General features: G+C 28.1%; 1 protein-coding gene across 1 annotated transcript in view; it reads right to left on the reverse strand.

Annotated features, from left to right (window-relative positions):
- The window catches only part of LOC129984159 (uncharacterized), a 56,696-nt gene that overhangs the window by 14,625 nt on the left and 21,243 nt on the right, over positions 1–20,828 (reverse strand). The gene's annotated exons all lie outside the window — the stretch shown is intronic.

A 20,828-nucleotide genomic window follows, 5' to 3' on the forward strand; every position in this document is an offset into this window, starting at 1 on the left:
TTTTTAAATATAAAATCTGGTAAGTAGTTTACATGGCAGAAGTTCCAAAGAACACACGTCATAAATATGACTAGAACACAATAGGAAGCGTCGATCGCAGAAAGGTTGCACGACAACAATTGAAAATTTATTTGTGGATGAATAGGAAATGTAGGTCAGGTAAATAGAGGTGGAAATCTGAAAACTCCCTCAGAATAATTACACATGGAGCATTCTTTTCTTTTAGAATTCAAAATGAAGGCAGCGAGGATCACGTGTAGAACATCAAAATTCCATCATCCTATTAACAAAAGAACAATGACTATACAACTGTTCTCGCAAACGAACATTAGCTTGTTAGAATGTTTGGCATACTCGTTTCACAGAACATTAGTTAGTATACTTAGTTTTACATAATGTCTGCTTTCTTTTTTTTTTTTTTTTTTTTTTTTTTTTTTTTTTGAGTAATGAAATGGTAAAAAAATCTTCTGGAAAATGCTGTTGCCATTTTCGACAATATACATTTAATTCAATGTTGCTTTATTAATCTTAAAAATATTTGATAATGAATGAAAATGTAAGTTTTACTACTTTATAGAGGAATGTATTACTTTAATATCTGAAATTGAAAGTATTTAGTAATTAAATGACGAAGTAAATTTAAATAATGAATACAAAAGTTAAGAGTTGATCAGAAAATCATAAATGATATAACACGAAAGGAATTTTATTATTATTATTTATTTTGTGTGATATTTTTTCTATTGCGATCAAGTAATTGAAAACTCAATATCGGCAAAAAAAAATTTTTTTTTTGTTTTTGTTTTGCTGATATAGATATCTATAGATATTCAATATTTTGACATTTTTTGCCGCATTAATGCACTCAAAAATGTTCAAAGTTGTATTTGAAACTTATGGAAAGAGCGAAATTAAATACGTTTTACAAATTATAAATATATTGTGAAGCCATTGAAGAGTAGAGTGATGAATTTTCAAAACAGCCTTCTATGCAGTCTTCTTGAGAACTATATCGATTTCAAATCGATATTATTAATTAAATCTTAAAATTCTTGACAGTAAAAGAATGCAGCACAACGACAAAAAAATTTATTGTCCCTTAGCGGAAAAAAAAAGACTTTAGACGTGTATATTCCACACTTGATTCCGAAAAAAAAATTGGAAAGGCTGTGTTTAGATCTTGGCATGGGTAATACGATTATTAAATGAAAAATTTTATCTACATAAATGAACAAAAAAAATTATTTTGAAGCCAAAATCGCATTTTTCATTATCGGATAATTAATAAAATTAATTTTGCTTTTCGAATGCATTTAAATTTTAAAATTTCTTTTCAATGTATACAAAGGAAGTAGAAATCCTGATACCACTTATCATTTTAAAAAAGCATAAGCATTAATATATTTATTGTAAATGCATTCCGGGCAACGGCGGTTGTAGACATTTTGCAATGTCCTCTTAATGGCATTATTAGGATGGCACATCTAATGCTGTGATGGACTTTTAGTGCACATTATTATATAGGATATAAGGAATGCACATTATGAAGCACTTTTCTTAGTAAATTGATCAATTTTCTTTTCCATTTCAACAATTTTTTAATTTTTATTTTGTTAACGTTGAGTTATTCGATCTGTTTTGACTTTAGACTGCTCATCATCCATATTTTTGCTCAAAACTATTGAAGCAGACTTTCTATATTGTTAAATATTCTAGCAGTTAAGTGAAATGTAATGAAAAATATAGAAACTTCACCAAATACACTAGATGAAATTTAATACTACTCGATTATTATATAATTTATAGAATTTGTCTTTTTTTTTAAACATTTATTTGGCAACTAAGAGAATCAAGTTTCCTAATTGTTCTGTTTAAGACCCGAAGCAGCTATCTAGTCTTAAAGTCAGAAATCCGCCACAGATTCGATGAGAAAGCTGTTTTTTTTTTCCCTCTTCGAATTCTACTTATTTCCGGATGAAACCATTCATTCTTAAGAAAATTTTAAGCATTCATAACAAAAATTCTTCAAATACAGAAGAAGATATGAAACCCAATTACGAGTAATTAACAATGCAATGAAGTATTAACGGTAGCCATTGTACCAAAATCAGAAATCTGCCACCATGATAAAGCTGTTTTATTTCTTTGAATTCTACTTATTTCCGGATGAAATCATCTATTCTTAAAAAAAAAACTACGCATTCATAAAAAATAATTCTTTACCTACGCGAAGAAGATATGAAACCTAATTACAAATAATTAACAAAACAACGAAGTATTAACGGTAGCCATTGTACCGAAAGCAGAAATTCGTCTATTAGAAGCCAATGTCCACCTAGCGATGCGTAACTGATTTGAAGTTCCCTCTCCAAGGTCATGATCATCGGAATCGTGATAGCTAATAAATCCGGAGAAGCAAAAAAACAAAAAAAAACAACAACAACAAAAAAAAAAAACACGATTTCTTTTCTCTAAAAAACCGATATTGTTTCCTTTTTCAACTTGAAACCTCACGAAGTGGCTGTTGCCGATAACATTCGATACCTTCTGCTGCCATAAAATTGATACAAACAGGGAAGTTAAAACACAAACCTTACACTTTTGTTAATGAGGATGCGTAGAAATTATCATGATTGTTTTAAAATGGTGTCTATTTTTATCATGATGTTTCAAATAATCGTTATGTGTTTTAAATACCGTTATCATCTATCTTCATTTTCTGAATTTGTATAGACGTTGGAAGAGAGGTTTTTCATCTACAACGAGAACAAGAATAGAAGCTTTAATTACTTGTTTATAAAATGGTAGATTTTTAAACACCGAAAGGAATTTCGTTTTCTTTCAATTACCTGAAAAAAGGGGAAAAAAAAAGTTTTCCTTTTAGAATTCAACTTTCGTCATCCTTGTTCCTCAATGCGAAAGATACTGAATGAAGGTATGCAGAAAATGATTCCATACTTTTCGATATTTAATGAACATATTCAATTATTATATCACATTTAATTTTGAAGTCATTAATGCATCATATATTATTATCGTCTGCTTTTAAGTTTTGTAATTATTTTATTATTAAAAATTATTATTTTGAAAAAAATGAATAAATTACGCTTGCGTTATACTTGGGGAGGGGGGGGGAAATCAGAGTAACTGAAATTTTCTAAGACAAAAAAAAGCTTCATATAACAATTAAATTCAACTTTCCTTATCATTTCAATTCACTGTTATTACAAAATAGTATTGAAAACAATGGAGTTGTTATAAATAAGTTGTTAGCTTTAACAAATTGAAATGCAATTCGAATTCCTTCAGTTTTTTTCATACAAATTTGATAAAGCGTCCCCCTGTAAGACGAATCTCCATTTTTTAATTTTTTTCAAGGGTCTCCTTTTGTAGAAAACTGACTGGTTACGAGATTATTTTTAAACTTTGTTATATCTTTCTTGTATCTGGCAACTTCTTTTTATGCGCACTTCTGTTTTCAATGTTTATGTTTTCATGTAATGTTTGTGTGCGTCGTAGTTTTAGATGTCCGTGAATGTAATTAGATGTAGTTAAAGTAGATTAAAAGCTGTAGTAAGTCTTAGAAGAGCATTGAGTTTTATATACTACATCACATAAGTATTGAGAATATACAGAAAAAAAAAATAAATGTTCTACATAAAATCGTCTTTTATAAATAAATTAACGTTTTCTGTAAATATATAAAAATTGAAAGTTCATATTTCGTTTAAAAATATATAATTGCTTTCAAATCAATTCAGTATTTTCCTTCAAATTTAGCTTTCATGTGTCTTAAAAAGCTTTACAATTTATATCAAGAAAATCTACCCAAAGTTCAGTGTATTTGCACTTATTTCAAAATCTATCATACAAGCATTGAACAAGTTTCACTTGCTTTCATAAAATAAAAATCAAGTTTTCATTGTTGCCCGTTCTCTAGCTTTAACTGACCTCGCGTTACTTGATCCACGACTTCAGATTTAGATGCGGAATCATTTTTCTTTACCCAGTTTTGTTGTTAAAAGAATATGCTAATCTCTGTCTGAGCTAGAAGGCCCGATCTCACTCTGGCACAAAATTCAGCACTGGGTGATTAAATCCACACTAGCCTTGATTTAAAGCGGAAATGGTTAGAGCAAAAAGATTTAATGTCTGCCGAGAATCTGGATTACAATGCAAATATAATTACTGTTCGAGTAAAACTTGATTTGAAGTATAGAAAGAGGATAGGAAACTCAAGGAGTTTCCATTTTTTTAAGGAAAAGACAAATAAATATTTTTTGAATTGCATTAAAAAAACTGATTTCTGTTTAAATGCTTTAAAATTGATTGTTTTCTGATTTCATCAAATATGAATCAAGAGTGAAAAGTTTTGATGCACATATCTTCTGGATTATATTGATTAAATTGGTGCAATGCCAAATATTCATCAGCATATCAGGTCAACCTTTTTAAGCTTTATATTTCCATAGAACGCAGGTCAAATTTTCCAACAGTATGTATATAAGAGAAACGTTAAATATGCTCGAAGATCATTTTTCTAAATCTTAGCTTCTTTGATAAAAATGAACATTGGTACCAGTACTAATTTTTTCTATCAAAAGATTTAAATAATGTTGGTGAGAAACCGTTAAAAATAACCAATCGAGATAGACGAAAAGTTTTTTTTTCTTTCATAAAAAAGTTACACAGCTTTTGTCAATTTTCTGATACAAAAAAATCCCCCCCCCTTTTTTTTTTTAAAGAAAGGAAGTCAGATTTTTTTTTCAACAAACGCATGCTGATACTATTTAATTTGTTTGTAACTTTATTTTTTATTTTTATTTTGAATGCAAACAAGGGATGGAGTGTGTGCGGGGGGGGGACAAAATCAAGATACTATATATAATTTAATTTCTTCAACTCTTCAACATCAGCTGTTTTAGTCCTTTATATTAAGCTTTTATTGTGATGAGTTAATATTTGCAGAATATATAAAACAGAAATATGGATCGTTTAGGTTATTTATGATCTTATCAACTAAAGAAAACTTAAAAATTCTTAGAAACTTAATGATTAAACAAAGAATTGAAGAAATGGATAGTAATGCAATTTTATTTTAAAAAGGAATGGAAAAAAATATCAGATTAAATTTTGTTGATCAAACCTTGTTCATAATGGATTTTCAATCGTTTATTTTTTATTTCAAACAGAAAGCTCACAGTATTCAAAATTAGCGGACATTATGCAGACTTCTAGTAACTATAACTAAGAGAACTAACTTTAGATGAAAGTATTTTTTAATGTATTTCCAACTGTTTGATATTAAATTTGTGGCTTAATGTTTGTATCTTGCTATTATCATTTTGTTTGTATTTATGCACGTAAGTACATATTCCTTATTTATTATTAAGTTATAATAAATGAAGCAGATTTTTTTTAGCTCACCTTTCACTCACTTTTTTAGCTTTTCAAGGTGTTGGGTAGACCGCAACACCTTGAAAAAATTAGAAGTAGCCCGTTCCCTGGGAAAGCCTGTCCAAACCTGTTTTAAAGTGTAAAAGGTTGCACTTACGAGTTATAATTATAAAAGAAATAGTTATAAAATCAGTATACGCATTTAACTAAGCCAATTATTATGTCGCAAGAAAGGTCCACAATACATGTTTTAATCAATGGCTTAATGGTATTAGATTTGATCCATTGATTCAATAATTTCTAAATTATATTCTTGAGATCTTTTAAATATTTACTTGAAAAGTGATTGATATAATTTTCAATGCATTTCCTATTAAGTATAAAGAACTCTAACCTCTGTTTCCATAGAATTATAACTTATTTCCTCCCGAGATTATTAGCTAAATAACTAAATCTCGTTCAAACCTTTGTTAAACAAGTTGCAACGACAATTTGCTTCCTTATTTTCTTCCATTAAAAATTTTTAAACAAAATTCATTATTTGATTCTTTCAATTCAATCTCCAGAAATTATGAAGTATTATTCTGTTCCATGCTTGTTTATAATAATTTGCATTTTCAACAACAACACTAATTTATGCCAATTGGAACAACAATGGGCAATCAAGGATTTCAACAATCAATATTGACTCTTAAGATGAGTCAAATTAGGTTTTCGCATTGCGAATTTTTAAACTTCTACCTGGGAAAGCTTTTTAAATTATGCACCAATTCATGCTCTTTTTTTGTAGACAGCAGAAGAACCACGTATAAAACCTGATTTTCAGTGTACGTTTTATGAATTCGATTCCAACTCCGGCAGCAGTAATATTTTATCACATACAGATTAAATATTACTATTAGGCAAGGATTTAACTGGATTTAAATAGGTAGAATCTATAATAATAAAACTAATTTTGATGTTTTTCTTACTTTAAATCACTTTTCACATTCTTCTATTTGTTCATTGTTCGTAAAGATGGAATTTTGTAATCAATTTCTCATTCAATTTCTGATGCGCTAAATTACGTGTTCTAAATGATAATATACTATTTAAAATTTTTGGAATTTTACTATCGATTAATCAATTACTTTAATTAAATTTTAATTCCTTAGCTTAACGTTTATATTGTTTAATAACTAATTAAAGGAAAAAACTAACTATGAGATTCCTTAATATTTATAATAATGAATTAAAAATAAAAGCAAATATTTTAATTAAAATACTTTTTTTAGAATTCCAATAAAAGTATTTTAAAATTCATTTTTATTATATTATTTTTTCATTAATACTTATTACACTTTTCTCTTATACAGTTAATATGTTCTTTGGGAAATATTTTGAAGCGTTGTTTAAAAATGCAAGCATACAAGAGTCCGAACGATTATTTAAAAAAAAAATAGTACGTTCATTAGTTCGATAATATGATTCATTAACTTTGAATTTTTGAAATAATTTTATTCAGGTGAATTTCGAAATAATTTTTTTATTTAAAGTTTATGTAAATTCTATTTTTTTCCGATAAAAATAGGCTATTCCTAGATATGTTTCAAAGATCATCTTGCATTGGATAAAAATACATTTATTTTCTTATTTTTCGATGATCTTTTAAGTAAGTAATCAAGTGAAAATTATCAAAGATCAGCTGAAGCACGCGAAGTTATCTGAATTATAGCCATTGCTGTAACACAGAGGTGGAAATTTAGAAAGAATTCTAATGGCTATCATCGGCCACAGTGCAACCCCTCCTGCAGGAGGTACGTCCCGTCATTGAAGTGAAAGTAATTCGATATCACACCATCGCTGTACCTCACCAGATAAGCGAGTCAATCACTTCTCATTCCCACATTTGAAACGTTCCCTAGTGGGGTTTTAGAGAACGCATTTAATAGCTATAGATAACATGAAATAATAAGGATCTTTAAAGTTAAAGAAGACAATCTAAACGTCTTTATATGTTAGGCAAAATATTATAAGTTAGTTGTTGGCGCAGATCAAATACAATATTTTAATAAACGACAGTGTTTTCAGGAATAAAAGAATATAACTAAATGAAAATTTACTTACTAAAGCATATACGCACTTCAAGTTTAACGCAATTCTGCGCAATAGAATACGATAACCATGAAAAAGAATAAATGTGCATAAAAATTCCACTTTTATTTTTTGCTATAATCATTTTTCTAGAATAGCTCAAGGACATGAATTCGGAAAATAGCTCCTGATATTATTCGTTATTCGATTAGAAAATTTTAAGTGAATGTGAGAAATTAACAAATTAGCGGTTTCACTTGTCTGTAGAGCCAAAGTCACATAACTGCTGTGTCTGTAATTAACTGTTCATACAGATGAGCTGTACTTTTACGTGACAAGAAATGAAAATGAAATGATTGTACTCAAAACAAGTAGAGGATTTGATGAAGCGCATTTTTAAAATTTCGTTAGAATAATTAATTAGAAATGCTTATAGATGATAAATATATTTTAATTCCCTTTTTTTATATTTTCATGTATTAAGAAGGGGAAGACACGGGTTAGGACGGCTTCGTATGAGGCTTGGTATAGTAGAGGATATTTTTATGATGCCTATTCATTAAAATATTAATGCGCAATTGCCTGCTAATTCCAAGAAAATAACCTTCGTTTTCTGCATAGCGTATATTATAAAAGTATTTTGTCGCTTTTGTAAACACATGCAGTCATTTATTAGTTGTGCAAGATGTCAGAATATTTTTTTTGTTTCCAATATTTTTATGGTAATTATAATTTTGGTTCTAGTACATAATTAAAAATCAATAGAAGAATAATATATATATTTTTTAAATTTTCGAAAGAAAAAATAAAAGAACACGCGAATTTTTTTTTTCATGATGAGAATATATTTAATCTTCATCATCATTAAAGTTGTAGTAAATTTTTTTTTGTTTCAAAATTAAATTTTAACTTTGATTTAAATATCATATGATCTTTATAGACTATAATGCCTAGTATTTTAATGAAAAATATTTGTAAATTATTAATTAAAAAATGAGCAGGACCAGTCTTTGACCACATGGCCCGAAGTTGGGTACACTACCAAACACCCTGCGTAGCATCTGCGTGACAATTTACAAGCATATAAGTTATGTTGAAAATTTGAAAGTTATTTTTTCTGAAATAACCTATAATACTTTACCGTGACCTTCCCTTGTCAGAATTCGAAGAGAAAAAAATACTGCAATTATAAAAAATTTGTCCTCGAAGTTTTGAAAATCTCGAAAAAATTTTGAAATTATTTCTGCTGTTTATGACCACGCTAACTCAAGAATAATACAAGCAGGATTTGTGAAATTTATTAAGGGTTTTTTTTATATAAAAATTGTAGATCTATATTAAAGTTTTGGAGAAATCTGTGATTAGAAAATCCAAATATTCGTCTATTTGTTTATACGGAATTTGATAATCTCGAATGTAATTAGCTAGATAAATGGTATTTGGCATTTGATTATATAACGCATTTTAATTTTCTATCAAATTTTACATGAATCTATTTAATGGTTAATCTGCCTGTAAGGGATTGTCAAAACAATCAATCAGTGGGAGGGGTCCCCACAAAACTTTCTCTCTCATAAAGGTATGCCTGCTGCATAAAATAGTGGACCTTGGGCAAGGCAGCGAAAGCTTGCAAGGCATTGGCGAACAATAGTTACATTGTTAGATTAGCATTTTTGCTGGATCTATTGTATGACCATTGACGATTTTTTAAAACATAAGTATCCGAGAATCGAATTTTTATCTTATGCGGATTTTTTCAGAGAGATCGAAACTAAAATTTGAAGCAGAGTACAATTGTGGCAAAAGATCATATACCAAATTTTATTTATTTGATTTTCGAATTACATTGCATTGAGGTTTAGAATTTTTGTGTTAACATGCGTATCAAATACCGACATACAGATAATCAATCCTAGTATATATTTGGTGCAAAATGTGGTAAGATGTTAAATCTATGTCCAAAATTTTATGCTTTGTATTTTTAATGTTCGCTTATATTCGGGCAGATGAACAGACAGACTACCTCAGAATAGATTTTATTCAAAACTTGATAGAAATCTGCAAATGTTGTGTAAAATCTATAAAACCAAATTTCATATATAGAGCGAAAGTCTTAATATGAATATATTTCATATATTCAGCTCATAGCATTTAAGCGTAATTATGTTCATAGGCAGAAATAATTCCAAAAATAAGTTTTTAGGATAAAGTAAAGTGTAAAACGTAGAGATTCGTTAAAAAACCAATTAAAATACTTTATCTTCGCATACAAGAAAATTAAAACATAACGACTATATTAAAGGAATCTGGTATGTGATCTCGTCGTTAAACTGTAGATCTCACAATATTTCAAATCTAGAAATAATTTAGCAATAATTCGAGGAAAAAAAACTAGACGAGTGAAATTAAGTATTTTGAAACGAAAAATATAGGTATGTATTAAAATTTGGCTGGAATTTGTCGGTTTTTTTTCGTATTTTTCCAAATTTCATACTCGATTCTTTTCACAATTCGACAAAGTTAAACTCAAAACATGCCATACTGTGGAATTATACTAAACAATTGAAGAAAAGCACTTCCACAGCTATATTTAGAAATTTCTGAAAGGGAGAACAATGGGAAAAATCAACTACATTAAATTCATTTCATTATTTTAAAATTAAATGGGAAGTTAATTATGCTACACCTACATATTATTTAAGAAAATGAAATTGCTCAGTTTTAAATTTATTTCCTTAATACATATGTTTTTGTCATGTTTTGTTTCCTTTACATATGTTTTTGTCACTAAGACCTTTTACGAATATATTTGCGAGTTTTAAAAAAACTTTTTGTTATGCCATATCACTTTTATTAAGAAACTATGGTTATAAAAAAATTTTAACTCAAAAATTAGAATAAAAGATAAAATTTGTATTTGTTAAAATAATAATAATAATAGAAAGGATAAATTGCGAATCTCGATGTATGCGTTGCTTTCGGGTAGGAATAATTTACAAATAAATTTTACTCGTTTAAACTATCACTTCAAAGAATTAATTATTTCTAAGAGGTAAACAATAAGCAGACTTTATTCTCACTTAAAAAACATTAAAACAAAACATAATGGCTATAATCCACAACAATTTTTATCAGAAATGACTAGATAATCAAAATGGTAGATGTCTTAAGACGTTAACCTTGAAATTTATAAATGACGCCACTTTTACTCGTTCCAAACAGACCTTTCCAGAAAATGCCAATCCTGCCTCCCAAATACCCAATTACTCGAAAGAACAACTCAGGACGTCATTTTCTGTGTGTGAAGATTCCATTTCCATTACAAAGCACGATGATCTTCGACATCCATTTGCAGAGACTCAAGGTAAATTTGCGGAATCTGATTTCTCTTGCGTCATACTCTGGAAGAGAAAACAGCCTCAAGCAGTTGTTTTGGTCCCCTTCTCGCAAACAGGTTGCTGGTGTTAGCTTTCTTGTCACGACCGCGACCTCTGGCCCATCGGTTCAGAAGATTACAGCAAGTGTACACGATGCAAGTGGTATCAGAGATGAGTGATATCCTTTTCACGCCTTAAGTTTATTTCAGTTCTTAAAAATACCTGAAGGCAAGTTCTTACGATTTACTGTGATTTCATTGAGTAAGCATTAGGTTTCAGGATATAAAGACTTCTGAGCTGGTTTAAGGTTCTGAAGACCGTCTGTAAACCGATCAAATTGATTATGTTTCAGGTTTTCATTGTTTAAACAGTTGATTCTCAGTCTTTTACAACAATTTCGTACATATCTTATATGGTCATATGTTAAATTTTGAATATGGCAATTCCGTTTTTAGGTTTTATTCTGTCTCCAATCTCAAGTTCTCGAGATGGACATGAGTAACCCATCATAACAATTTAGAAGGAAGAATAAAAACGAACCGAGATTTAGAAGTATTAGATGAATATTTACATACTTTTAACTACATTACACCGAAAAAAAAAAGAACATAATGGAGCATCGTGAATATTAAAAAAAAAATCTTTGAATTATTTATCCATTTACATATTAATAATTTGAGCCTTAGAAGACTTCATATAATTATTGTATGTATTTTATACCTGCCCAGCAACAATGTATCCATGGAAAAAAATTCTTTTCTTTTATGAATAAGCTACGGACGAATGAAAAGGTACAGTCACAGCTCTTAAAGAAATGTTGCCAAAGTAAATCCTGCCAAGAATTTCATTTATATTTGGAATTAGCATCAAATATATTTAAACAAATTTGTTTTTCAGAAAGAAAATGATTCAAAAGAAATCCTGAATAAAGAAGAATGCTTAAAAAATAGAACAGAATAAAAATTAGAAACATTAAATGAATTATTATTAATAATTAATAAGAAATTAGAAACACTAGAATGAAAATTAAACATTAGAATAAAATGTTTCAATTAAATATTTATGTACTTTGTTCTCTTAATAGTTTCTAAATCAAATACAGACTAAGACCAAGTGCAGAATATTCCCTCCCCCCTCCCCGGTTACCAAGCCATACTTGGTTTCAAAAGCGAAATAAACGCACTACTAATTTGTCTTTGGGGAATCTTTGAAAATTAGCATCTGGGACATCAACCCTCACGCCTTGGAGCCTCGTCGCTAATTCCTGTTATGCAAATCATGCCCACGTGGTTAAATAATCTCACACTTAATTTTTATAATTTTCAAGAATAAATTTTAAGACTATTAAGATTGAACTTGAAGATAATATAGCCACAGTTTTCTTATTTTTTTGTGTAGAAAATGTATAAAAATTTTGCATCCAAAATATATATATATATATAGATATGAGCACTATTTACATACCGCACATACACACACACACACAAAAAAAAAAAAACCAGCTGAAGAACTTACTGTTTATATTTGTTCAAATAGAGTCAGTGTAAAAGTTCTAATCTACTTTATTTAATAATCCAGAATGATTTTTCATTCTTTACATCGAATTGACCTGAATACCAAGTACTTTTAACTTTAAAATGTTATAGCCAAGAATGTAATAGTCAAGAAGTGATTGCCACACCTGTATTTAATAGTTTCCCATTTTATTGCGTATGCGAAAGCGACATGACGGGAAAGTAAGAAAGATAATGCGTAAAAACCTGCGATTTTAGAGAAAAGGTATTAGAAAAATATGGACTTTGCTAAAGATTTTGTGGTTAAAATTTTTTTATAATTTTCAAAAATAAAATTTAAAACTATTAAGACAGAAATTGAAGATAATATGATGAAAGTTTTCTTATATCATTATATATTTAAAATTATAGAAATTTTGCATCCATAATATATATAAATATGAGTACTCTTTGCATATTGAACAAAAGAAGTTAAATAACTTGCAATTTTATTTGTTCAAATAGAGTCCTGTATAAAAGTTCTAATCTACTTTAGTAAATAATCCAAAATGATTTTTCATTCTTTACATCGAATTTGACCTTGTCATCAAGTACTTTTAACTTTAAGATGTTGGTCAAGAAGTGCTTGCCACACCTATGTCTAGGGAGTTCCATTTTATTGCATATGCGAATGTTACATGACAAGAAATTAACCCCCCCCCGCCCAAAAAAAATAGCGCATAGGAACCTGCGATTTTAGTGAAAAAGTGATAGAAAAATGTGACTCTTCTGAATACTTTCTAGTTAAAACTTTTTTTTAATAATTTTATTGAAACAAAAGTATTTGTCAATGAATTCTGCAACAGATTCATGTATTGCAGATCAGGAATCAGTAAAAAACTTTTGCTCAAATAATTTATTTTGATTACTCAAGTATAATCCGAACAAATAGATTAGCACTTCTTTTATATTACATGTATAAAAGTAAAAAATTGGAAAAATTCAAACTTTTTGCTGATATTCTAAGTTTATAAGTTTCACTAATTATTATCATTAATTATTTATGCAAATTTATTCGTTTAAATGTTTTGATGATAATCATTAATGTTTCCTAGATTATTCAGCTTTTATTGTTATAATATTAAAATGTAATTTAATTCTTAAGAAAGTACTTTCTTATTCTTCGAAATTCTTAAAGATGAGTGATTTCAAAATCAGGCAGGTGCGGTTTCTAAAACGACAAAGACCGAGCACTTATGAACTGGTATGACCTAAATATCCAGGTGTTTCGATATGCAAGGAAAACTTATTTCTAAAATACTTCTTCAAACTCTTCTAGTTGACGAAAAGAGTTTGGAATTTTAATAATGAGAAAGGAAATAATTTTTTTTTCTTGATTATCGATTCTTATACTAGTTAAAACAGGGATGGGCTGAATGTAGTTCTATCTGATAGCAACAATTTTGAATTAAAAACATGAAGAGTTCAAACACGCTGGAGAAAAATCGGATGAAGACCGATAGAGGCCTTAAAGCATCTGAAAGCTTGGGAACCCTCTGAAAACATAATATGTTTTCAGATGTATATGATAAAAACATAACATATATTTCGACTATACAGTCATTATGTTTTAAAATACTATTTATAATGTTATAGGTTTTAAATTAGCGTATTACTTCCACAGTAATCCACAACCATACCATAGATTAATCTAATTTTAAATCACAGTTTAATTCTACAATTTCATCCATTTTTATTCGTAATATTTGCGGTTTATACTTTAATAATTTGCTTGAAAATAAGTTGTGAGATAAAAATGGAGGAAAATTTAAATGAATTTATTTTTTATTTTTGACTTGGTTATTAAATGACATATTTAATTAAATAAGGATATAAATTAACTTTATATGCCAAACCGTTCTATTAGTAGTTATAATTATAAAGAATTTGTGAGTCATTGAAAACTAAAACCCATCATTTAGCTTCATGACTTTATACTATATAAGAGAATTTCTTTCTTAGAAACATATACCTATCTCTAAAGGTTTTGAAATCAACGTTTGAGAAATCTCTATCATGTATTTTTTTCCATTCATGCAATTTACGCATTTTTCATTCCATATTTCCACAAAGCAAAATAAATTTAATATTTATTGGCGCATCATATACATACAGCATTTTTCAACATTTTTCAACATTTTTCGTTAAAATTTCTGAAAATGCATAAAGAAATAATAAGAATTTTATTATGACATATGAATATGAATACCATGAAATAGAAAAAAAATCATATTAAGAAGGCTATTTTTACATAAAGGGGGAGCATTTGTGATGTAATGTATCCTAAAATTTTAAATAAATTTTAATTAGTAAATCAATGAGAAATATTTTTATACTTAGAACATCAATAACTGCTAAAGATTCAGGTAGCATTAAAAATAAATTTTTTAAAGATTGAAGAGTCATTAAATGAATATATTTTCAGGTTTATTTATTTTTATTTATAGATTAATGATTGATATTCAGTAATTAAGTTATATATTAATATGAATATTAGAATGCCAAAAGAATCTGCTTTGCTTCCGAGTTAGTTCAGACTTTATGTTAATCATTGTAAAAGTTTTCATTTTACTATGAAAGAACAGTGATTATATAGTAAATATAGGTAGTTCATTTTGAATGTAGAATGTAGCTTTATTATATAATATTGTAAAGCTATTATTATATTATTTTAATTTTATAAAATATGAATGAAAATTAATTAAAATCCCACTTTTTATTCACTTTCATACGCATGTTTTAACAGCAAAATGAGTAAGCAGAATAGAGAAAAAAAAATAATCATGTCATTATAACGCTATAGGCATCTAAAGATAATAAAGCTCGTCGCTGGTTTAAAGAAAACATTCCAGTTTATTAAATAGCACTCGTTTTAAATCTTATAGCGAATTTAAAGCTGCATTTTCGATTCCAGATAGATTAGCATCAGTTACTGGTTCAGTTACTTTTATTTCATTATTGTATTGCAGATATTTAAGATTGCAATGTACATTTGCTGTTCTAGTTTTATGAAACATGCTTCTATAGATATAATCATTCAGTATTTCTGTTTATCGTAAAAAAGTCAAAAAATCGGACCTGTTTTTTGCTTTCTGGAATTGGTGTGGTTGTTATCCTCAATTTGATAATATATCGAGGGAGTAGAATTTCATAATAAGTAGAGAACCGAGCTGCCAGAAAAATTTCACAATTCTTTTAATTGCAAGTCATTATATCTAGTAAAGTATCTACAGTTTTGCTCTTTCTTAATTCATTTCAATTTATGTAAAAGGAAACTGTCGATTGTTTAATCTTTCAAATAAAAAAAATCATTTAGCAGTTCAAATAAAATAATTTGGGTTATAAATGTTTTTAAGTGCATAATGAAAATTTAAATGGATTGATAAAAAAATCTCATTATTAAAAAACATCAAAAGAGGGAATATATTACGCTTTTTTACACAATATGAGAAAAATAAAGCATGTGTTAACTACTTTTCAATTAATTCTTGCAGAGGAAAAACAGATGCAAATGACAGTTCTTGCATAATTTTGTTTTCACTATTCTCAAATACAAACACTTGATAGAAATGTCAAGTATAAAAAATTTTAAAACTTATTATATAATTAAAAAAATTGAATTCAGATTGGATTAGTAAAACTAAGCATTTATTATCAAAATAGATTTTTTAACTTGTAATTATATTGTTAATGGTAATCATACTCTGTTAATATTATTATCAATTAAGAGACTATATAAAAATTATACTGTAACAACGCTTTTTATATTAGCTTTACAGCACAAAATTATTTCTGAAATTTTTTTCCCATATGTAAAATTGCACTTTCTTGTCCCTACTACTAATAAAGATAAATATATGTTTGTGTTTTGGTTCACTACAGGCCAGACTGTTTGGCCTACAACTACTGATTTAGGAACATATGTAACTTGGAGAGTAGAAATATGCATCTCTGTACGATTCTTTGAAATTTTAATAAAATAAAATTATGCTGAATTTTGAGTTTATTAAACACTATTTTGTACAATAAAGTGTTTTCGAAAACACAGTTAATTGCACAAAATTAAATATTACAAGGTTTTAAAATTTAAAAAAATGTCTTTTGAATAATATCAATTTAATGGTTGTGCAAATTTCTTCTGAATTCTGACAGCTAAAAAAATTTTTTTTTCTAATTTTCGACAAAAGATGTTATTGTTGCCCTGAAATACATATAGTTTTCAATGTTTCATCAAATATTTAATCGCACGATTTTTCTTTATTATTGGAGGCTAAAGAAGAAGGATGCCATTTAGTATTTGTGTACAGTTCATTTCAGTATCCTAAGACGACCACTTTTCGAAGATTTTATCCCACTAAGGGGTAAGAAAAAGAAACATGAGCACATTTCGAAATTCTTCGTCATTCTTTGACCTTGATTTCCGCCCTATTAGATACCTTTTCGCTCATTTCCTCCCACAAGTATGTAAGTGTCGTATTGCATTGCATGATTGCATTATTTCATTTTTAATAAGTTCACGAGTAATCTGAGTTTACTTTATTGTTAAATGCAAACATCTCCTCCTTTCCTCTCACCCCTATTTTAATGAATTAAACCCATCCTAACGCATGCGCAAAAGTGCGGAAGGTTTTAGAATCCGTTGGCGAACAATATTTCACACGATGAATGAAAAAGTGAACTTACTGTACCACGGAAGTTGGAAGATAGAAGAAACTGACATTTATCTTAAAAATGTTGTAATGCCATGAAATTGATCTCCATTAATAAGGTTCATTACAGAATAAACAGAAGATATATAATATATTTAAAATAGCATGGTTTTAGTGTCTAACAATTTCACAGAATTTTAGGCACGAAGCTATGACTAAACATTTTAACTGAAAATAAATTTCACCAATACCCTCGACGAATCTGCTGATCATCAGAAGCGTCTATAGTTTAATGAACGATAACACTTCCTATATCAATGAAAACACAATAGTTGATTATATACAGTGTGATTAAAGCAATTTGTTTCATCTATTAAGGTCACTGACCTTTTTCAAGAATTTGAAAAATAATTTAATACGAAATTAAGGAAGCAATTACAATTCAGAAAAGGTAGAGAAAGAACCGTTTTAAAATATTCCTTTAAAGTTGAATTGTGAAATGTGTTTTATTTTAGCTATTGTAAAGGAAATAGAACAAATATTCTTGACAATTCCAATTTGTGAAATTGCTCAGTTTTTCATCTTGCATGATCAGAACGATTTAAAATATTGAGGTCAACAAGTGTTTATTTTCTTTCTCCCAATCCATTGAGCTTTATGTGATTGATGCAGAAATAATTACAAAAGCAATCAGTCTGTTGATAATTTAAAAGAGAGAGGGGAAATTGAGCATATAATTTACTATAAAAATGTTTTCAACGTATTTTTAAATTTCGTTATTTGATTTCCTTTTATTTAAAAAACAAAGAAAGAAAATTATCGAAGTCATATTTCAGAGTAAAAGGAAATGAAGAAAGGTATATTCCATTGCATTTTGTTTCAAATTTTATTTCGTTACTGAAATTCAAATCTGGACCAATTTAAATTAAAGAGAGAACGTTCATTTAATTAACAGAAGTAAAATGAGCCTCTTATCTAGTTAGTTATAAAATAATAGTTATAATTTTGTTAGAGCATTCTTATTGGTTCTTGGTTGGTTAAAAAGCAGAATTTTAGAAGTAATCGCCTTTTTGGAGCAACAATTTGTTCTAGCTAATTAGAGAATATTCCACCACAGAGGACAGGGAAAATTTAAGAAATAGCAATAAATTAGAAGCGATGTGGTTCTTCAAGCATGAAAAATGCATTTTAAGTTTCTAATAATTTAAAATCTATCGAAAACCACAAACGATTTTAAGGACGAGGAAGTTGGAATTTGATGTCATTACATCGATTATATGTTATTTTTAATGTGAACACGAATACCATAAACAAATCAGTACGATTGTGTTATTGATTTCTTTTTATTTTATTAAGGACCAATCAGTTCACTCTTCTGTCAAATCTTTACGACTACTTGAAACATTTTTTACTGCTTCTTTTATTGCTCAAAACACAGGAAACTAACAGCAAATATTTTATTGATTCATAAACGATATACATCCGCTTAGTCATAGAAGTACTTATCTTAATTGTTTTAACGCCAGTTTTTTTTTTTAACATTTGAAGAATTGATGTCTTATAATCCTCACATTAAACATTATTATCTATTTTTCTTTTTTTAACCGATTCGTCGTGCTTTATGTGGCATGACAATGATTGAATCTAAAATCCTTCAATGATAGGGATTGAACTAAAGACGATAACGGATGTAGCAGTTTCGTGCTGACTAATAACATAGATAAACTACTGAAAAATTTGAGTGGATTCTTATTAATAAAGATTATTTAGATTATTTTAATTATTTCAAACTGTATCAATAATTTATTACAAATTAGTACCCTTTATATACTATTGGATGGCAAAGAATATTGATTGTATTTAAATTTTATTAAATCTCTTATGCATAACCTCGTACGTGACTGCTTCAAAAAAGTACTTTTAAGCATCAAATTTTGATAGAATTGGAACAGTGTCACTATAATAGACTAACACTTATTTTATTTATAATTTAAATTAAGCTTCTCAGTGGAATCAAATCCCATGATATCATAATGCTATTGAAAATGTAGCTATCTGAATAATCAAACTGCACGTCGTCTTTCGCAATATACACTTTTCAATTTCATTTTTAATACAAATATTTCTCAAATAATAAACAGAATCTTTATTTAGATCAGTAGAAAAAGATCATCCAATTAAATATTGTTAGAAACAATGAAAAGGCTTACATTTCCATTGTAGCAATGAAATGTATTCTTGAAAATTATGCAAAAAATATTTTGAAAAAATAGCCTGAATATATACATAAAAAAATAGATGGCAATTCAAAAGATAATTTTTTCAATTTTTAAACGGCGTAAAAATTATTTCTGAAATAATATTGTCGGTTGTTATTATGAATAAAAGTTCAAACTCTTGCATACTCTTTGATTTATTAATTCTTATTCAAATTTCAAAAAAGATATATCCCGAGGTTCACTTTCTCATCCTCCAACGTACATTTGTATTTAATTTGTTGCTTTTGGTCAAAAGGTATTTTCTGTTGAGCGCCAAATACACAGAGATATATTTTCGCTTTTATTTTTCTAGAAATTTCCTAAAAGATACTGCAAAGGCTTAATCAAATAAACATTTCATTTATTTTAAACTCTATTTTAACACTCTGATTGCTTAATTTTTTAAAATCACTATTTAGATTCGATTTTTGAAAATAAGTTCAAATATTTTTCAAACGAAGTGAACTGATAACGATAATAATATGATATAATGACAATCTGTAATCCTAAAAATAAACACTCTAAATTCCGAAAAACGCGGGATGCAATAGAAAATGGACTGATTGCCAACCCGCGGAAATCGCGGATAAGCAGCTGGAGGGTTAAAAGAACAAATAATAAAATAAAATAATAATTTTAAATAATTATAAAAAAATGTATAAAACAAAATTTCTGTTTATAAACAATGTTTATAATTTATATATTCCGATTTTAAACTAATTTTTTTTATCTTTTTGCATAAAAAAACAATAAAACATTTGTTTTTATTCCTTTTACATCTACCATTGCTATATTATTCTATCACATCCGTTTCAATAGAGCAGTTTCATATATTAATCTACATTTTCTTCAAATACATACGTAATTCTTTAGATAGACAACATTTCAAACACGAGTTAATCGCATCTTACAATTTCTAATATTAAAAGTTCAAGTCAAGATTAGCCACAGATAATATTTTAAATAGCAAAATTTTACAGAAATTATATTCTAGATTTTTTTTTAGATAGCAACAAACAGGATTGAATCTGAGAGTTGAAATTTTGAGGTCGGATTAAGTCTAATTCCAAAATTAGAGTATTGATTATATAAGCAAACGTATAACAAGATAATAAAGATATAACAAATTCCTAAGACGCCCTCTCCCCTTCTCTGAAGCCAAATAGAATTTCTTTTCCCAAATTTAACGTCTTTCAAATCCAAATTTCTTTTCTGAAAACGTCGTTATTCAGATATGTTGAACGTAGCGTTTTTATAATTCTTTCAAAGCACAGCAACTGCAACTGTCATGAGAAAAGACCATTTTCTTTGCCTAGCAGGATATCTTGTTTCTCTACATGCATTCGGAATTAGAGTCCTTTGTCTCTGATCCATTGGCTTAATAGCTTCGTGATCCTCCATTGACAGAAACGAGTAAAATAAGCCTCGAGGCTTCTAATGCCATGTTTCGTATATATACGTAGGACAAAGGTTAAAGCTTTCGTTTAGTGGCGCACCCACACTTTTTCGGGGGAATGGACT

The sequence above is a fragment of the Argiope bruennichi genome, chromosome 9, assembly GCF_947563725.1.
Source record: "Argiope bruennichi chromosome 9, qqArgBrue1.1, whole genome shotgun sequence".
Lineage (NCBI taxonomy): Eukaryota > Metazoa > Arthropoda > Arachnida > Araneae > Araneidae > Argiope > Argiope bruennichi.